This window comes from Lissotriton helveticus, chromosome 8, assembly GCF_964261635.1.
Source record: "Lissotriton helveticus chromosome 8, aLisHel1.1, whole genome shotgun sequence".
NCBI lineage: Eukaryota > Metazoa > Chordata > Amphibia > Caudata > Salamandridae > Lissotriton > Lissotriton helveticus.
Window position 1 is genome coordinate 737934657 of NC_136069.1, and position 16781 is coordinate 737951437.

The 16781-nt window shown below is 43.8% G+C and overlaps 1 protein-coding gene across 1 annotated transcript in view; it reads left to right on the forward strand.

The window, feature by feature from the left end:
* LOC144771761 (acetylserotonin O-methyltransferase-like) overlaps positions 1 to 16781 on the forward strand; it is a 323217-nt gene that overhangs the window by 43256 nt on the left and 263180 nt on the right. The window lies entirely within an intron of this gene.

Here is a 16781-nt window from a genome sequence, read left to right on the forward strand (position 1 = left end):
ATGATTAATAATTTTTGTTTCAAGTTCTTTTGGGCATTTGTAGAGAGGGTGGGGCGTAAAGTATGGTCCAAGAGTTGGGGCCAAACCTAGTGATGAGTGTATCTGTTGCAGTAAGGGTATGATTGAGGGGAGGCATGGTGATTCAACTGGTATGATCGAATGTGCGGGCAGGAGATGGCGGGAAGCACAAGGCTGGGAGAGGGGGGCAGAGGGGGGTGGGAGAAAAGTCTGTGAATGGGAAAAATTAGTCCAAAAACCGGGGCAAAGGTCTTGTATTAAGGTGGTTTGAGACAGAGAGGTGTTGTGATAAGGAGGGATATCCAGAGGTTGCGACCGTGGTTTAAGCCAGAACGATAAAAAAGGAGAGGGTGACATAGTGATCACCATGAGGCAGAAGTGAAAATTAAGAGGGAGATCAGAGTAAGACTAGGGGGCAAAGTGCAATGTGCAATTATGTTGCTAATTAAGGAGTAGGCAATACAATATTCAAGGTTAAAAAATCCAGAAGAGGTAGATCAGTTTGGGCGCACGAGGTAACATTGGACAAAGGAACATCAAGTCACAAATCAAATGAAATACAAATAGACAAGCAACAGGCAAGGTAACATTTGAGATAAATAGCATAAAAATTAGGCAGATAAATTTGAGTGCACGTAGCGCATAAGGCAAAAAATATTGAGGACATAGCAGCAGGTCACGAGACATTTGAGATGTTGGAGCAACAAGAGTAGATAGGTCCCTTTGGATACACAGGTCCTAAAAAAGGTAAAAAACATCTAGTGACAGTACAGGAGAAGCATTACAGGTTATCAAGCAGCGGGTAAGGAATACATATAAAATATTGAAGCATCAAAATGAGTAGGATGAGTATAAAGAGGGTACATTGCACATTACGTAGAAAACATCATGGAGCTGTCTGAATAAAATAAAAATACAAATAAAAAGATTGTTTAGCAGCAGGAAGAGAAACATTTGTGATAAAGTCACCCCAAGAGGTAGTTCAGTTTAAGTGTAATAGGTGAGAGGTGTTTGGTTCTAATTGGACATAAGATGTAATTTGTCAAGCCGCCAGGAGTGAAGCCATTAAAAATAGAATAGAATGAAAAACTTTTTGGGGAGCAGATTAGTCCGAAAGGTAGTGCATGGGTCTTATGCCAATCCAAAGTATACTGTACCCCGGGAATAGTGGGATGACTGGAGTGGCATTTTAGGTGCAGTCTAGTGTTTCTAGCCGCAATATGGACTATAGTGGGGATGGGCAAATTTTAATGCACATGGAAAAAAATAAAGATAATATCCTGTAGTTGCTCAAGCAGAATTACTTATCTTATAGTAGTGAGCTCCATTCCAAGATGGCCCCCCTAGGAGTACAAAAGGGTAAGTCCTTTTTCACTTTCCACTCTATGTCCGGGCAAAGGTCTCAAGAAGGGAGGCAGCTTCATCTAGCCTGAAAAAGATGTATAACGTGGCGGCCAGACCTCTCAAACAAAATGGGAGCCCAAGAGCGAAGCCCCCAGTCCAGTCAAAGCCCCCAGCACAGGCCAAAATAAATCAATCAAAAGAGAACAACTTCCAATCTAACTTGCGCTGCCCAAGAGAGGCGCAGGTCAAAAACAACCAACAGACTGATCTGTTCGCTTCAGCCTGGTTCAAAGACTGCCACAGCTCAGAATGCACAACGCCAGCACATATCGCCGTGAAGAGTAGTCAGCACAGGTCGGATTCGGTAAACAGGACATCAGGCGGGTCCAGAGGAAGCAGGGCCAGGCCCGATCTCAGTTGGGGGGCCGGATACAAGATGTTGGCGGGCCCTGTGCAGGATCGCAGTGCGGTGGTAGCGACATGAGGTTCAAGCCAGGATGGGGCCAGCAGAACAAAACCCCTTTCAACCACCGACGGGAAGCCCTCCACTAAGGGAGAGAGCATCCAGCGTGAGGCTGCGGCTGCCGCGCTCCGTTCCTGTGCCAAAGGGAGATGAATCTCCCATGGCTGGCAGGAACTCCCAGGCAACTCACCCGACACAACGAGCAATCCTGGGAGAAGGCAGATAATGGAGAGGTTGTATTCAAGTGGCGGATGCCGCATCCGTGCTCAGCTCTGGAGCCCACGGACAGTAGATCTCTCGCAACCAGCTGGAAACTCCCAGGCATCTCACATGGACACTGCGGGCAATCCGAAGAGAGGACGTCTGCCAGGAGGATCTTCACAACTCACACCAGATGATCAAGATCTACAGCAGGGCAGACCGCACTGCACTGGAGGAGCCAGTAGCGGTGAAAACCAGTGGCTTACTGCAGGTCCCAACAACCCACTCAATGCTGATAAATGGGACTAATGAGCAGCACGGAGCCCAAGCAGCATCTGGCAGTGGAGGGACGGACTCAAGTCGCCCGGGAGGATGAACCTGAAGGTAAGATGAGCAAACAGACTTATTCTTCTCCAAATAAGTCCATGTAGATCCTTGTGTAGTCCAGTGAGCAGTTCGGTCCAGGTAAAGCAGATGGGAGGGCCGTAGGGGCGTTTCTGTAGGGATAACAACCTAATATGTAATCCCCAAACCAGGAGCTTCTCCGGAGGCTCCTACTCAGCGGCCATCTTGCATCTTGAAAAATAATCACATTAGTGATCTAGTAGCCCGAGTAAGGGCACATCACTAATGAAGTCTTCTGAGGGTACAATTCTACGCTAGAACATGTGACTACATACTAGTAGTCTGGCAGCTTATGTGAGGGTACAACTGTACTCTAGCAGCCCTCGTAAAGGCATAATAATATTTAAGCTTGAAGAACGTTATGTAGTGGCGTAAGAGATCAGATGACTCCCTCCACGTTTTCTGCAATTAACATCTATTCATTCATTCACCTTTTAAGTCACTTACATTTTAGAAATGTAGATTTATGGCAGAAAAAGGGAAGGCCAAGAGTTCAAGAGGAAAGTGTATAGAGGTATGTCAGACCTGTCATCTGTAGGGTGGCCTTTCCCTGAACCTTTTGCCTTCCTCCTCCGTTTTTGGGGATCTCGTTTTTGCTGGCACTAAGAACATATGCACTTTACCACTGCTGACCAGTGCTAAAGTGCAGGTGGTCACTCCTCAAAACATGGTAACATTGGCTTATACTCAGTTGGTATATTTAATTAACTTATAAGTCCCTAGTAAAGTGGTACTACATGTACACAGGGCCTGTAAATTAAATGCTACTATTTGGCCTGCAGCACCGGTTGGGCCACCCAGTTAAACAGCCCCTTTAAACATATCTCAGGCTGGCTGACGCAGCCTGTGTGAGTAGTTTAAACTGCCAATTTTGACCTGACAAAATAAACCTTTTGACAGGCCCAAACCTTCCTATTTAATACATATAAATCACCCTAAGCTGGGTCCTTGATAGCTGAGATGTTAGGGCGCAGTGTTTTCTATTAAATAGGACATGTATTTTTAAGTTTTACATGACCTTGTAGTGAAAAACTCTTGCATTAGTTTTTCACTGCTGCAAGACATACCTCTCCCACAAGATAACATTGGAGTTACCTTATTACATTTAATAGGCTGTAATTTTCTAATGAGGGCAGGTGCCCAGTCCAAGTTTGGTGTCTTTGGAAATGTAATGAAATATCCCCTCTTATGGTGACGTCAAATTTCACATTATAATTCAAACGCCGACTGTTGAGACAGCAGCATTTCTTGAGGATCCGCTCCCCGTAGGAATCACTCAATTGAAACGAGTTTTATCCTGAGCAAACCCCTTCTGGTTGCATATTGAAGTTTGTCAAATTGGTTTGGGTATTCATAAGGTTTTCAAATAACCGGCAAGTCTGGAGTTGTGGACCTGGAACTTTCTATAACTTCAACCAATCATCTGGTTCAATGATATTGTTTGACCAGCTAATAAGGGTCAATTTTTACTTTATATTCATCGTCCTGAAGATGGTTGATGGACTTGTAAGCCACACCAGACGGAAACATCAACAAGTTCTTTTAATTCCTTTGCCATTTGTTCTGTCAGCAATTGTTTTCTGCCTTTAATTTTTCACTGTGAAAATATCGGTTTGAAATAGATGTTGACACAAATGATTTGAAGGCTATCATCTGTATGAATTATTTATCTGCCTTTATCATTGTGTTTAGATATAAGTTTGTGTACCCTAAATTGAATTCAACCACATTAAATGAGTTTGAATTGAGAAATGTACACACATGTTTTGCTAATAGGTTATGATTATATTATACATCAATTGGAATTTTGAATATTCTATATTTTTTATTCAATATTATGTCTGTTTACCGTTTAAGTCCCCTTCATTCTGAGGGTCCCTGGGGGCCAGCTAACCCACCAGGTACCTCCAGTTAGCCTCACACAGCTGGATTGCTGGGAGTGGTCTGAGGCCACGCCCCCTTTTTACACCACTCTGCAAATGCACATCCTGGCGCACTGCTGCCCTGGCGCACTGCTGCCCACTTTTTTTTGTGTGCATATTTTATATAGCGCAAACTCGACTCGAAGGCATTGGAGCACTTTACATGAGCACCGTATTTACATTACACATTCAGGCTCAGGGAGATTAAGTGGTTTGCCTAGAATCACAGGATGTAGACACGCGACCTCAAGGCTCAAACCCTGGTTTCCAGCACCAGAGTCGGCAGTTTAAGCAAACAGGTTCACTTGTGTCCTGAGGTCCTCAGGACACAAGAGGATCTCATCACCCCACCAGCAGTGTGCCAAGAGGAGCGTTTGCAGAGTGATGTAAAAAAAAAATGTTGCATCGGACCACCTCTCAGCAATCCCACTATGTGGGGCTTACTGGAGGTACCTAGTGGGCTATTTGGCCCCCAGGGACCATCAGGAATGAAGGAGACTTAATCCTCCAACTTACAATGCGCGAGGTACCCATTTGCAGAGTGGTGCAGTGACGGGGGCCAGGCCTTTGGTGAGATGCCAGTTTTTCTTTAAAACAAATATTTTTAGAATGGTGCCGTGTGGCCCCCCTTCTTTTAGTATATTGTGGAACCTGGGGCCCCATCCCCCAGGGCCTAGCCTTGTTTGTATTTCTTTGTAAATTATTTTTACGGGGGCATGGCCCCCCTTCCATGGGATATTTCTGGCCCCGGGGAGACCATCCCCATGGGCCTGGCCATACTGCTTTTTTTGAGGAGGGGGCTACGTGGTCCCCTCCTAAGGACAATTATACCTCCAGGGCCCCCATCTCCGGGGCCCGGCCTTTTAAAAAAAAATAACATTAAAAGGGACGAGACTGAGTGGCCCCCTCCTTGGCCACTTCTGGCCCCTGTGACCCCATCCCTTGAGACTCACCCTCAAGTTGTGAACTGTGGGGGGAGCCCCAATCCCCCCACGGTCCCTGCTGGCTCCTCGCCTCCTGCAGGAGCCGGAATTGCTTTTGGGCAAGGGGAGCTGCTAACATGTAGCTCTCCTTCCCTAAAAGCAATTCTGCTTTCCTTCTTGGAAGTGAGAGCAGGTGTCCTGCTCAAGCAAAGCAGTGTTTTCTATGGCAGGGCGGGAGCTGTGATCCTGCCCTGCTATTGCAAACGGCAATGTCCCGGGTGAGGGCACCCCAGGACATTGCAGGAGCTGTCTCTGGGGGGTGGCGGTCCCCAGGGCCATTGAGGGCTCCAGGAGGGGAACCCTCTCCCAACATGTAAATGGCTCCAGGGAGCTGATGGTCCCCGGGGCTTGGGGGGCCCATGAGGCCCCCCTCGATAATCAAAAAATCCCCAGGGAGATGGTGGTCCCCGGGGCTCTGGGGGCTCCCCATCCTTGGTAATCAAAAAAGCCCTGGTATGGTGCTGGTCCTCAGGGCTTGGGGGGGGCCTCACAAATTAACAAAGCCCCGGGAGGTGGAGATCCCCGGGGCTGCGGCCCCCCACACATAATTAAATAAAGCCCTGGGGAGCTGGTGGTCCCGGGGTTTGGGGGGCCTGCATGGCCCCTGCATATATTTACATATTGCCCCAGGACCTCGTCCACCCGTGGTTCATTAAAACTAAGCACAGGAGGCTGTGCTTCATTTTTTTTGCTCACTGTATTCGAGTTCCCAGCACAAATTTGGCAGATTTAAAAAAAAAAATGCTTTTTTGGGTCTTGAGGGTCTTTGTAGGATCCCCTGAGCAGGCCTAGAGGGTCAGGCTGTTTCTACCCTGCCCCCTTTTCTTGTTTTTTAATGTCTTTTTCACTGTTTTCTTGTGACTCGGGCCATATGTATCAAGCTAATTAGCATTCGCAAAGGCCGAAATTCTGCGAATTTCGGCCTTTGCGAATGCTAATTAGATAAATGGTATGTATCAAACATGTTTGATGCAAAATAAGGAATTGCTAAATTTGCTATTCCTTATTTTGCGATTGCACTTAAGGAATCGCAAATTTTGCGATTCCTTAAATGCAATGTATCAAACAAAAAATATTCAAAAATTGCCATTAAGGATTCGCAAATTACCACCAACTTCTAGTTGGTGGTAAGTTGCGAATTCTTTTCAAAAAGCTTTTTTACAAAAAAACAAAGGTGCCATATGACACCCATACATGCCCTTAGGGCATGTATGTGCGCCATATGCCCCAAATGTCTTTTTCAGGGGTGCAGCATGGTGTTCTTGAGACACCCCTGCACCCTTGTAAAAATTCCTATTTTGCGATTAGCAAATTGCTAATCGCAAATTGCACTTTCATTCCTATGGGCCTCCTGGCCCATAGAAATGAATGGCTAATTTGCGAATAGCAATTTGCTAATCGCAAATTAGGAATGCTAAGGAATCGCTATTGAAAAGCGATTTTGTACATACATACCGTTTTGCGAATTCCAAATAGCGATTCCTTAAAATTCGCTATTTGGAATTCGCTAAACGGAAGTATGATACATATGGCCCTCGGTTACCTATTTACACCATTAAAAAAAAAAGGTCACTTTCTGGACCTACATTTTTTTGCCAAATTTGGTGTAATTCCGTTCAGCAGTTCAGGCTGTAGCCATGTCTAAGGTTCCAATGGAAATTACCATGGGAAAAAACTTCATTTTGGAACCCCCCCAAGTTTCTTGTCTCCTGCTTGACGAATCAACCTGAAAATTTCAGGACAGGAGCTGATTTGAGTAATCCATTAGTTTATTAAAAATTTTGCAAAGGTTTGTCAAACTGCGCCAAAGATATTGGAAAAAAAAATGCTTTTTGAATAGAAAGAAGGTTTTACTTATAACTACCTACAGGCGACTGCCAGTGGTTTTTATATATATATATATATGTATATATACGTATATCCCAGACCTCACCCCAAGGGCCAAAAAAAGTTTTAAAAGAAAGAGGTCGTTGTCTCTGCTCCCTAAACGTTTATTGGTGCTATGGACTCCATCCCCTGGTGCCTACTCACTTATTGTATCCTGGGGAGTCCCACCCTGAGACACAGTACTTTTCCTGTCCATGGAAATAAAGTTTGTGTTTGTGTTTGCCTGGCAGGAGAATTTTTACATTTCTCACCAGATGGGAGCAAACATAGACGTCTGCTCCCAGACTGCAGGAGGTTTAAACATGCTTTCGCTGGCAGGATAAAGACTTGTGTTCTGTTTCCCTGCCTGCACTCCTGTGGGCATGGAAACAGAACATATATGCTCCTGCCCGGTCCAGGGAAAACATGGCTTGGCAGTTCGGGCTGGACTGTTCCCATGAGGCACAGGGTCAGACTGATTTGCATATAGCCATGTCTGAACTGGGGTGGCAGAGTGGGATAAAGAACGGTGATGGATTTAACCCAGATCTTTTGACTGGGTGTGAGTGTTTGATTGATTCAGATGCTTGTGGTGACATGTATTGCGCAACATGGAACCTCTGTATGTCACTGTGAATGTTCCACTCCCAGTGTTCTCCGTGGGGCAGTTACTACTTGAACTTCCTCCAGCCTGCTGGGACGGCTCTCCCTTTCCTCTACAATAAACTACACTTTAAGAATATGTTTCCTGTGTCATCCTGCATCTTTTCACTGGCGACTGAGGACGGGATCTACACCACGACAAGTCATCCATTTAAAAAAAAAAAAATCTCCATTTCTGCCGTTTTTTTTTTGCCCATCGAATTATCACCCAAGTTCAGCCAGCAACGTCAAACGGTGAGTACGTTTTTGATCTTTACTAACTGGGATTGAATAGGGAGAGCCGTACCCACTCTGCGAACCACGTTTAAAAAAAAAACTGAGGAAACCCATCTGTTTCCCACTAAATTCCCTTGGACATAAGACTTGACGAAGAGTGTCCCCGCTCTTAGGAACATTAAAAGTACTGCGTACCTCACCGTGTCCCACGAAGAGTTTCCTCGCTCTAGGAAACGAAAAAAGGATTGTAGTTTTCACCGTGTCTCACGGAACTCACGGGACCTTTCTCTCGGGCTGCAGTCACAAATATGATGACGTGGTCGAATCAGGAGTGAGTGACGCGACAATCTAATACGTGTGGTCGACCTATCACAACCACGCTCTGACGTTCTCCACGTTCTCCACGAGCAGGGAAGGCTTTTACTGATTCCAGATCTCTATAGCGACTGGAGTCACATACCAACAGAAGCCAAAGCTTATACACGGCTTGGATTTCGTCACAGAAAGCCTCAAACTTTCACTTCTCAAATACAGCGCTGACACGCACAGCATCTACATGTGCTTGTCGAACACTTTGTCAAAAAAAAAATATATAGCGCTGACACGCACAGCATCTACATGTGTTTGTCGAACAATTTCTTTTTGACATCCTGAGTTCACCTTTTCGTTCAATCCACACACTATCTAAAACATTGAAAAGACGGAACTCATTATCTTATACTGCTATCTTGTGTCTGAAGTTCGAATTGAATCTGAACTGGATATTTTCTTCCATATATTTTTTTTGCTTCACGCACAGCTTTTTAAGTGTATTACTTCTGTGGTACACACACATATTTTTTTTTTTTTCTTTTCTCTTTCATTATTTTGCAGCATACTACTTCTGTGATGTGCTCACAATTCGCAGGAGAGTGAATCAGAATACCTTTTTTGCAATTTTTGTTTTCACCAACAACTTTTTTTAAAAAAATTATTACTTTATATTTGAATCTTACAATCTCATTTACAGAAATATTCAATCTACATTCTACCAAAACATTATCTTTTCTTTCACATCACTATGCAAAGTGTTACTCCTCCTGCACCTTTCTTACAGGTACCTGGTGATCCTCCATTAGAATGGAAATTATGGATAAGATAATTTATGGCTTATTTGGGTGCTATTGATGGCCAAAGATATAGACCAGAGAGAAAGAAGAACCTTATGTACTACCATTTGGGAGTCGAAGGCCAAAATGTTTTTGACCATTTACCTCCATATGACCCACCTGAAGGTCAAGATCCCGATGACTTTGAAATTGCTGTAGCAAAACTAGAAAAGTATTTTACTAAAACAAAGAATTTAGTTGTACATAGATATAAGTTTTTCACAAGAACACAAAAAAGTGATGAAAATATTGATACATTTATAACCGCTTTAAAAATGCTAGCTGCGAATTGCGAATTTGACAATTTCACGTCGCAACTCATCAGGGACCAACTTGTTGCTCGATGCTATTGCAAAGAAATTCAAAAGAAGTTACTTACGTGCAAAGATCCCACATTAGATAAAGCGGTTGACATAGCAAAAAGTATAGAAACCTCCATGGATGATGTAAAGCAACTGGAAACAGCCTTGTCCAATACCACAGTTTCTGGTGCTGTTTCTAGTACCCCTACAACCAAAATTCCCTTTGTGCCACGTGGTAATTTTAGAAGGCCCAATATATCTACAGGTGGCAGATTCAAACAATTTGATTCTAGAATGTTTTGTTATAGGTGTGGTTCTTCTTTTCACGTTTCTTCTTTTAAGAATTGCCCTGCTATCAACCAACAATGTGGTCAATGCGGTAAAATGGGACATTTTTCTAAGATATGCATGAGAGGCAGGAGAGGAAGTGTAAAGGGACATATTCGATGTGTCATTGACGATGATAGTACCAATGTTAATGATAACGACTTTTCTAATGAAAATGATCTTTCTCATGAGGACGTCATGCATCAGGAATATGTCATCGTTGTCAGCGATTCACATGACAAAAGTGATTCTAAACACATCTCCGATCCTGAGGTTGATGTTGTCATTGAGAAAGATCATGTTCAACTGCTAGTTGACACTGGTGCACGCATTACCATCATTTCACAAGATAAATATACCAAGTTTTGGTCTGACAAAAGTTTGCTACCTCCAGACATTCTAACCGTAGCATTCGAAGGCAGCAGAATTAATTTACTAGGGTATTTCTGGGCTACCATTAACGTTTTAGGTGTAACCATCAGGGGAAAAGTGTATGTAGCCATAAAAGGAATTAATGTTCTTGGTCTTATTCACCAGGCTGAAATTGGTTTGACCATTAAACCAGGACTAGCTAATCCAGTATTCATTGACAAACGGAGTGAAGATGATATTTCTGTTTCCATAGTATCTAGATCCACATCCGACACCCATATCCACAATGATTGGGAGCGAAAGTTTAGTAAAATTTTTGAGGATCGTCTTGGGAAAATCACCGACTTCCAGCATTCCATAAAAGTGAAAGACAATGTCGTTCCTACTAAGCATAAATTACGCAATGTTCCCCTGAGCATCAGAAGCGACTTGTCTAAGCATTTGAAGAGTCTGTGTGATCAAGGAATCATTGAAAAGGTCGAATCCACTCTTTGGCGTTCCCCTATCGTTTTAGCCAAGAAGAGGTCAGGCGATTTGAGAATGTGTGTTGACTTACGCACCCTTAATGAAGCCATTTGGGTTGATGGGTTTCCCCTACCACGCTTTGAAGATCTTATTGCCAAGGTGGGGTCATCTTCGTGGTTTAGGAAGCTTGATCTTAAAGCTGCCTATCACCAAGTGGAGTTGCACCCTCAATCCAGACATCTCACTGACTTTGTCACTCCTGATGGTGTTTTTCAGTTTTGCCGTCTTCCTTTTGGGCTAGCGTCGGCCGCAGCAGTCTTTCAGAGACTCATGTCAGAAATGTTTGCTCACAATCCCGATGTAGTTGTCTTTCAAGATGACATTCTCATCTTTACCAAAACAGAGAGTGAGCACGACCAAGCTATTAATGAAGTTTTTAAAGTGCTCCAGAATAGAGGTTTGACGCTGCAGAAAAGTAAATGCATTTTCAAAGCCAAAGAAATTGAGTACCTAGGACATATCATTTCGGAAAAAGGTATTAAACCAAGACCAGGTTTAGTCAAGAGCATTATTGAAGCACCAGCTCCGCAAAATAGAGAGCAACTTTTATCCTTTCTCGGTCTGTGCGAATTTTATGCAAAATTTATGAAAGATTTTGCGAAAACCACCGAGTGCTTCAGGTCCTTGTTGAAAAAGGGAGCTGTTTTTGTGTGGTCAGAAGAATGCAAAAAAGGTTTTCAGATTATCAAAGATCATATACTTTCTGCCCCAGCTCTACAAGCATTTGTTGAAGGTAGACAAACCGTTGTCACAGTTGATGCATGCGACTATGGTTTGGGTGCGGTTCTTTCTCAATTTTCTGGAGGGAAGGAGCACACAGTAGGATTTGCTTCTCGCACTCTCCGTCCTGTTGAACAGAAGTATTCTGTTATTGAAAAATAACTTTTAGCCTGTACGTGGAGTGTGGAGAAGTTTAAATCTTATCTTTGGGGCAGGTCTTTTGTTCTCAAAACAGATCACCGACCATTAGTTGATATTCTTAATGGAAAAAATGTCAAACGCACGACAGCTCGTTTGGCAAGACTGTCAACAAAACTACTAGAATACACCTTTAGTGTAGAATACATACCAGGGGGAAGAAACAGCAGGGCAGACTGCCTCTCTAGGCTTCCCATTCCTGATAATGATGAGCAAGATTGGGAGACAGAAGTAGAAGAGTGTTTTGTGGCTAATGTTTGTCAGAAGTCTATATCCTTTTTAGAGGATGATTGGATCAGAGAACTAAATAATGATACAGTTCTCCAAGACGTTTCTTCTTTCATAAGAAAAGGATGGCCTAAAGAGAAATGTCTTTCTCCCGATCTTCAAATGTTTTGGAAAATTAACACTGAGTTGTCAATGGAAAATGGTTTAATTGTTCGGGGTGACAAATTGGTCCCGCCATCGTCATTTAGAGAAAAAATCATTTTAGCGGCGCATTCAGGTCATCTTGGGGCTACCATCACTAAAAGAAAAGTAAGATCTGATTTTTGGTGGCCAAAAATGGACTCTCAAGTAGATGAAATTGTCAGACTGTGTTCACGTTGCAGTACTAGTGACAAGGTTTTAGTTTTGGAAGGTCTTGTGGAATCTAAGGTTTCCATCCCCGATAGAGCTTGGCAGAAGTTAGGGATGGATTTCCTGGGACCATTTCATGTTCTCCCCAACAATTCAAAATATTTTTTGGTTCTTATCGATCATTTATCAAGGTGGGTGGAAGTTGAACCTATTAGTGTACCAAATTCAAAAAGTGTTATTGATTGCTTAAACAGTATATTCTTGAGAGAAGGTTACCCAGAGGAGATTTTAACCGATAATGGTGTTCAATTTATCTCTCATGAAATGAATTCCTTTTTGAGGTCGTGTGGTATCAAACACACTAGAACTCCCCTCTATCACCCGCAAAGCAATGGCAAAACGGAAAGATTTAACAGAGTTATTGTAGAGTGTGTTCAGGCAGCTTTTAAGTCGAGGTGTTGTGTCTTCCACGCAGTCAAAGATCTTGTATGGTCTTATCGCACTTCCCCCCATTCTGCCACTAACTACACCCCATTTGAACTCATGAGAGGAAGAAAGGCCTGTTCACAAGTATATCCTTTCTGGATGGTGAGAAATTTTTGTCGGGGTGACAATATGAGCGACATGTGGGATGCTGCCCACAAGAAATCCTCTGTCATGTGTTCTAAACACACTGAGCCTGGAAAGAAAGCTTCTCACAACATTCAAATTGGAGATTGGGTCAGGGTTAAAAATCCTGTCTTAGTTAGAAAAGGTCTTTCCAAGTTTTTAGATTCACAGCAAGTAGTGGATACTCGTAAGAATGCGGTTAGATTGAACAATGGCAATTGGTGGTCCACTTCTCGAATTGCCAAAGATCCCTCTAAATCTCCGAGCAATGTCAATTTCAACAATTTTTCGGAGGGGAATGAGGTTAGGAAGAGCACCAGAGTGTCAGTTAGACCTAGCAAACTACGAGACTATGTTTAATCTCTTTGTACCTTTTATGAACTGTATTTTTATTTCACTGTTTTCATTGTTTGTTGTTTATCTTATTAAAAGAGGGGAGGTGTGGTGACATGTATTGCGCAACATGGAACCTCTGTATGTCACTGTGAATGTTCCACTCCCAGTGTTCTCCGTGGGGCAGTTACTACTTGAACTTCCTCCAGCCTGCTGGGACGGCTCTCCCTTTCCTCTACAATTAACTACACTTTAAGAATATGTTTCCTGTGTCATCCTGCATCTTTTCAATGCTCCATCCATCACCACCCCCTTTTGTACCCCCCCTGCCCGGGGGGAGCATGCAAAAAACAGCTGGTCCCTCTGGGCGAGACCAATGGTGGCTATCGCAGGATATGGATAGTTGACTGGGGCCACAGGAGCCCTGGGGCTCCTTCATGACCCCCAAAGTGGTAGCTGGTGGGTACCCTGAGTGGGCATCCACCTATAATTAATACAAGTCCAGGAATTTGGGGTCCCTGGGGCCAAAATTGGCTTGGAGAGGGGGACCTCCTCCCCCTTTTTATTGTGTTTGGCCATGGGGGGTGTGATCCCTGGGCCCATAAAGGCACAGGGGGGAGTGCAGCATGCCCTGCTTCCCTTCAAATGTGGACCTGGGGGATAGCGACCCTAGAAGACCCGTGGGGCTGCATGCCCCCTCCCCTGTTTAATTGTATTTGGCCCAGAGGGATGTGGTCCCTGGGTCCTTATAAGGTTTGGTGACAGGGGCCATATGGCCCCCTCCCCTTTTATTGGAATTTTGCCCTGGGGGATTAGGTCCCCAGGGCCTATTAAGGCTCCAAGAGGTGGGTCTGCATGTCCCCTCCCTGGAGTCATGATAGGCTCAAGAAGAGGGGCCATGTGATCCTCCTCTGCTTAATTATAGTAATGTGTCCAGGGGGATTAGGTCTCCAGGGACTTTTAAGGCTTAGGGAGGGGGTCATGCAACCTGCACCTCTATAATCAAAATATGGCTCCAGGAGATAGGGTCCCCGGGGCCTATCTGGGCAAAGGGAGGAGGGCCATGCAAAGGCATTGTTTCATAATGGCTGCATGAAAAAGACCGTTTCCCTGGTATAGCAATACACCTTCCATACTCACATTTTGCTAGATCATATTGCATAATGAAATACTATTTACAAAGCTACAAACATTTTGCAATTGCTATACCGAAGAATTATGTGGTAAAATTGAGAGACTTCAAACACACTGACAAAAAACATTGCCGAAACAAATGTTGTATGTGCTAATGCATAATAAAAAACCAAGCATGCATAAATACAAACAATGTGTGCTTTGTCTCAATGAAACCTGTCCTTTCTATGCTTCCTACGTCCGCCTCCTTTTTTTCTTCCTTGAGCTAGTGGTGTTGTGTTTTCTGATTCAAAATGCTTGCAATGCTAAGCTGCAGGGAAAAGTCAGCATTGTCCTGCTCCACAGTCCACAGACTGTTGGCTAAATGTAAACACGCAGTATAGTGCCTGGGTTACCAATTAAACTGTTGTCATGAAAAGCACTGCTAAGCATGTTCACAGGTATTTGTTGGCTGGCCTATGCTTGTGCGGCTCCCGTGTTGCACAGAAGTTAAAGCAACAGGCTTTATAATCCACAAAATGTGAATTCCATTTCTGGCAGAATGAGGGCGACATTTTTAAGAGGAGAGTTATTGTCTTATTGTACTGGAAATTGAGTAATATATTTCATGCTGAATATTACCATAATAGATTCATATAATTACTGCAAATAGCAACATCAAAAACTTTCAGCAGGATTAAAAAAAATAACATCTGCTTTTGTGGGACAATGTAAACTGAAGGGTCCTTCCTGTAGAAAGAGATGAGGGCCTCCTGAGTCTCCTATGTCTTACTGATATTAGTTGGCCTTCAGTCGAATAGGGGGTCTTCCGAAGGGCAGGGTGTCCCTGAAGGGCTGGGGATCCCTGCGCGGGGACTTGCATTACGCCGTTAGAGGCCTATTTACAGGGCTTTAAGTGTGGGGGGGGGCGGGGGAATCTGAGCACCTCCAGTTTTTTTGGGGGCGCCTCGAAAGGGGTCTCTAGGGGTTCTCTATTTTTGGGCCTCAAAGATAGGGTGACCAGACATCCCGGTTTTTGTTGGTGTTTCGGGTGAACATGAGTGCGCACTGCTTAAGGCGTGACGTCATTGTAGTAGGAAGGGAAATCCTTTGAAGAGAGACACTTTCTCTCGGGATTTCCATTCTCTTTGAACATGCAGCGCCACCTACGTCATCGTACCAGCCATCGGCACAGTAACAGCTGGTTAGAACCGGCACGACCCTGCTTTTACGGCCTAATCCGGTATTCTGGGGAAATTCACATGTAACCTGCCATGCATGTCCAATACATTCCGGGCTCGGGTGCACAGCAGAGATTAGTGAATATGCCCAGCATTGATGGTGACATACACTGAGTGTTAATCGATGACCAGTTTAAAGGCTTTTTTCACTAGTCTCTGCAATGCAACTACTGTGGGCATTAATGACAGGATTGGTTCAGTAAGGCGGGCACTCGGGCAATGGCCAAAGGTCCGGTATCCGAGTTTTAGCTGTGGGCTGCTTTTTTTGACAGCCTGGGGGCCTGATTTAGGCGGTGTCTGTCCATTTCGGATGTCGCCAGCAGCCCTGTGGGTGACTGAGTGTCCTTTCTGGAGGCAGATGGGGGTCCATTACCTCCCTTTTATCAACGGGTACATATGTAAATCCCTTTCACTCGCTGGGCTGGCCCATTAATGTATGCAGCTAGAGAGGGGGCAAGGGGCTGAGCAGAAGTGGTCTCACTTGTATTAATGTGTGTTTACCAGTATGAAGTAATCCATGTTTTTTTTTCTAAATTAAGTTAAGAAAACATGCCTCTGTCAGAGACCCCCCACCCAGTCATAAAACTAAGCAGTTTTTTGCGGGAAGGGAATCTGCAAATGAGGGCCACTTTTTTTTAGCGTGCTCGGGACGATTTTTTATCCCAATCCAACCTTGATTAATTAGAGCGGGGTGATGTTTACCCATCGTACAATTAAATACAGTAATGCCGCTTCAAACCTTGGCTTATAAAGTGATGTTTGTTTAAGGTCCTGTAAGTTGAGGAGACGTTTTCTGCTATTGACTAAAATATGTATGTAAGCAGTGAGCCTAACAAACGCATTTTTCATCCTTAGGCTAACAGAAAATCAATGGAAATGGCAATCCATTTGTCACAGAGATTCTCCCAGCATGATATTTTTTTAATGAAAAAATCTCTGAGACAAATCTAAAGCTCACTCTAGACAGACCTAAAAATAGTTCTTGCTGCAGGCACACATTTAGGTCTGGAAAGATGAATAAATACAGTGATAAACAAAGAGAAATGAAAATAAAAGTATTGCGGCCAGACACATCACAGTATGCTTTCATCAACAAAGGCACCTGCAGGTGAATCATGACTGAAATTCATTTCATTCCAATGACATTTCTATCCTTTAATAAGCATTTAAGTGATTGTGTATTATGGTAAAATCTTTAGGTGTGAGGGGGCAACATTTACACGTACCTATGTA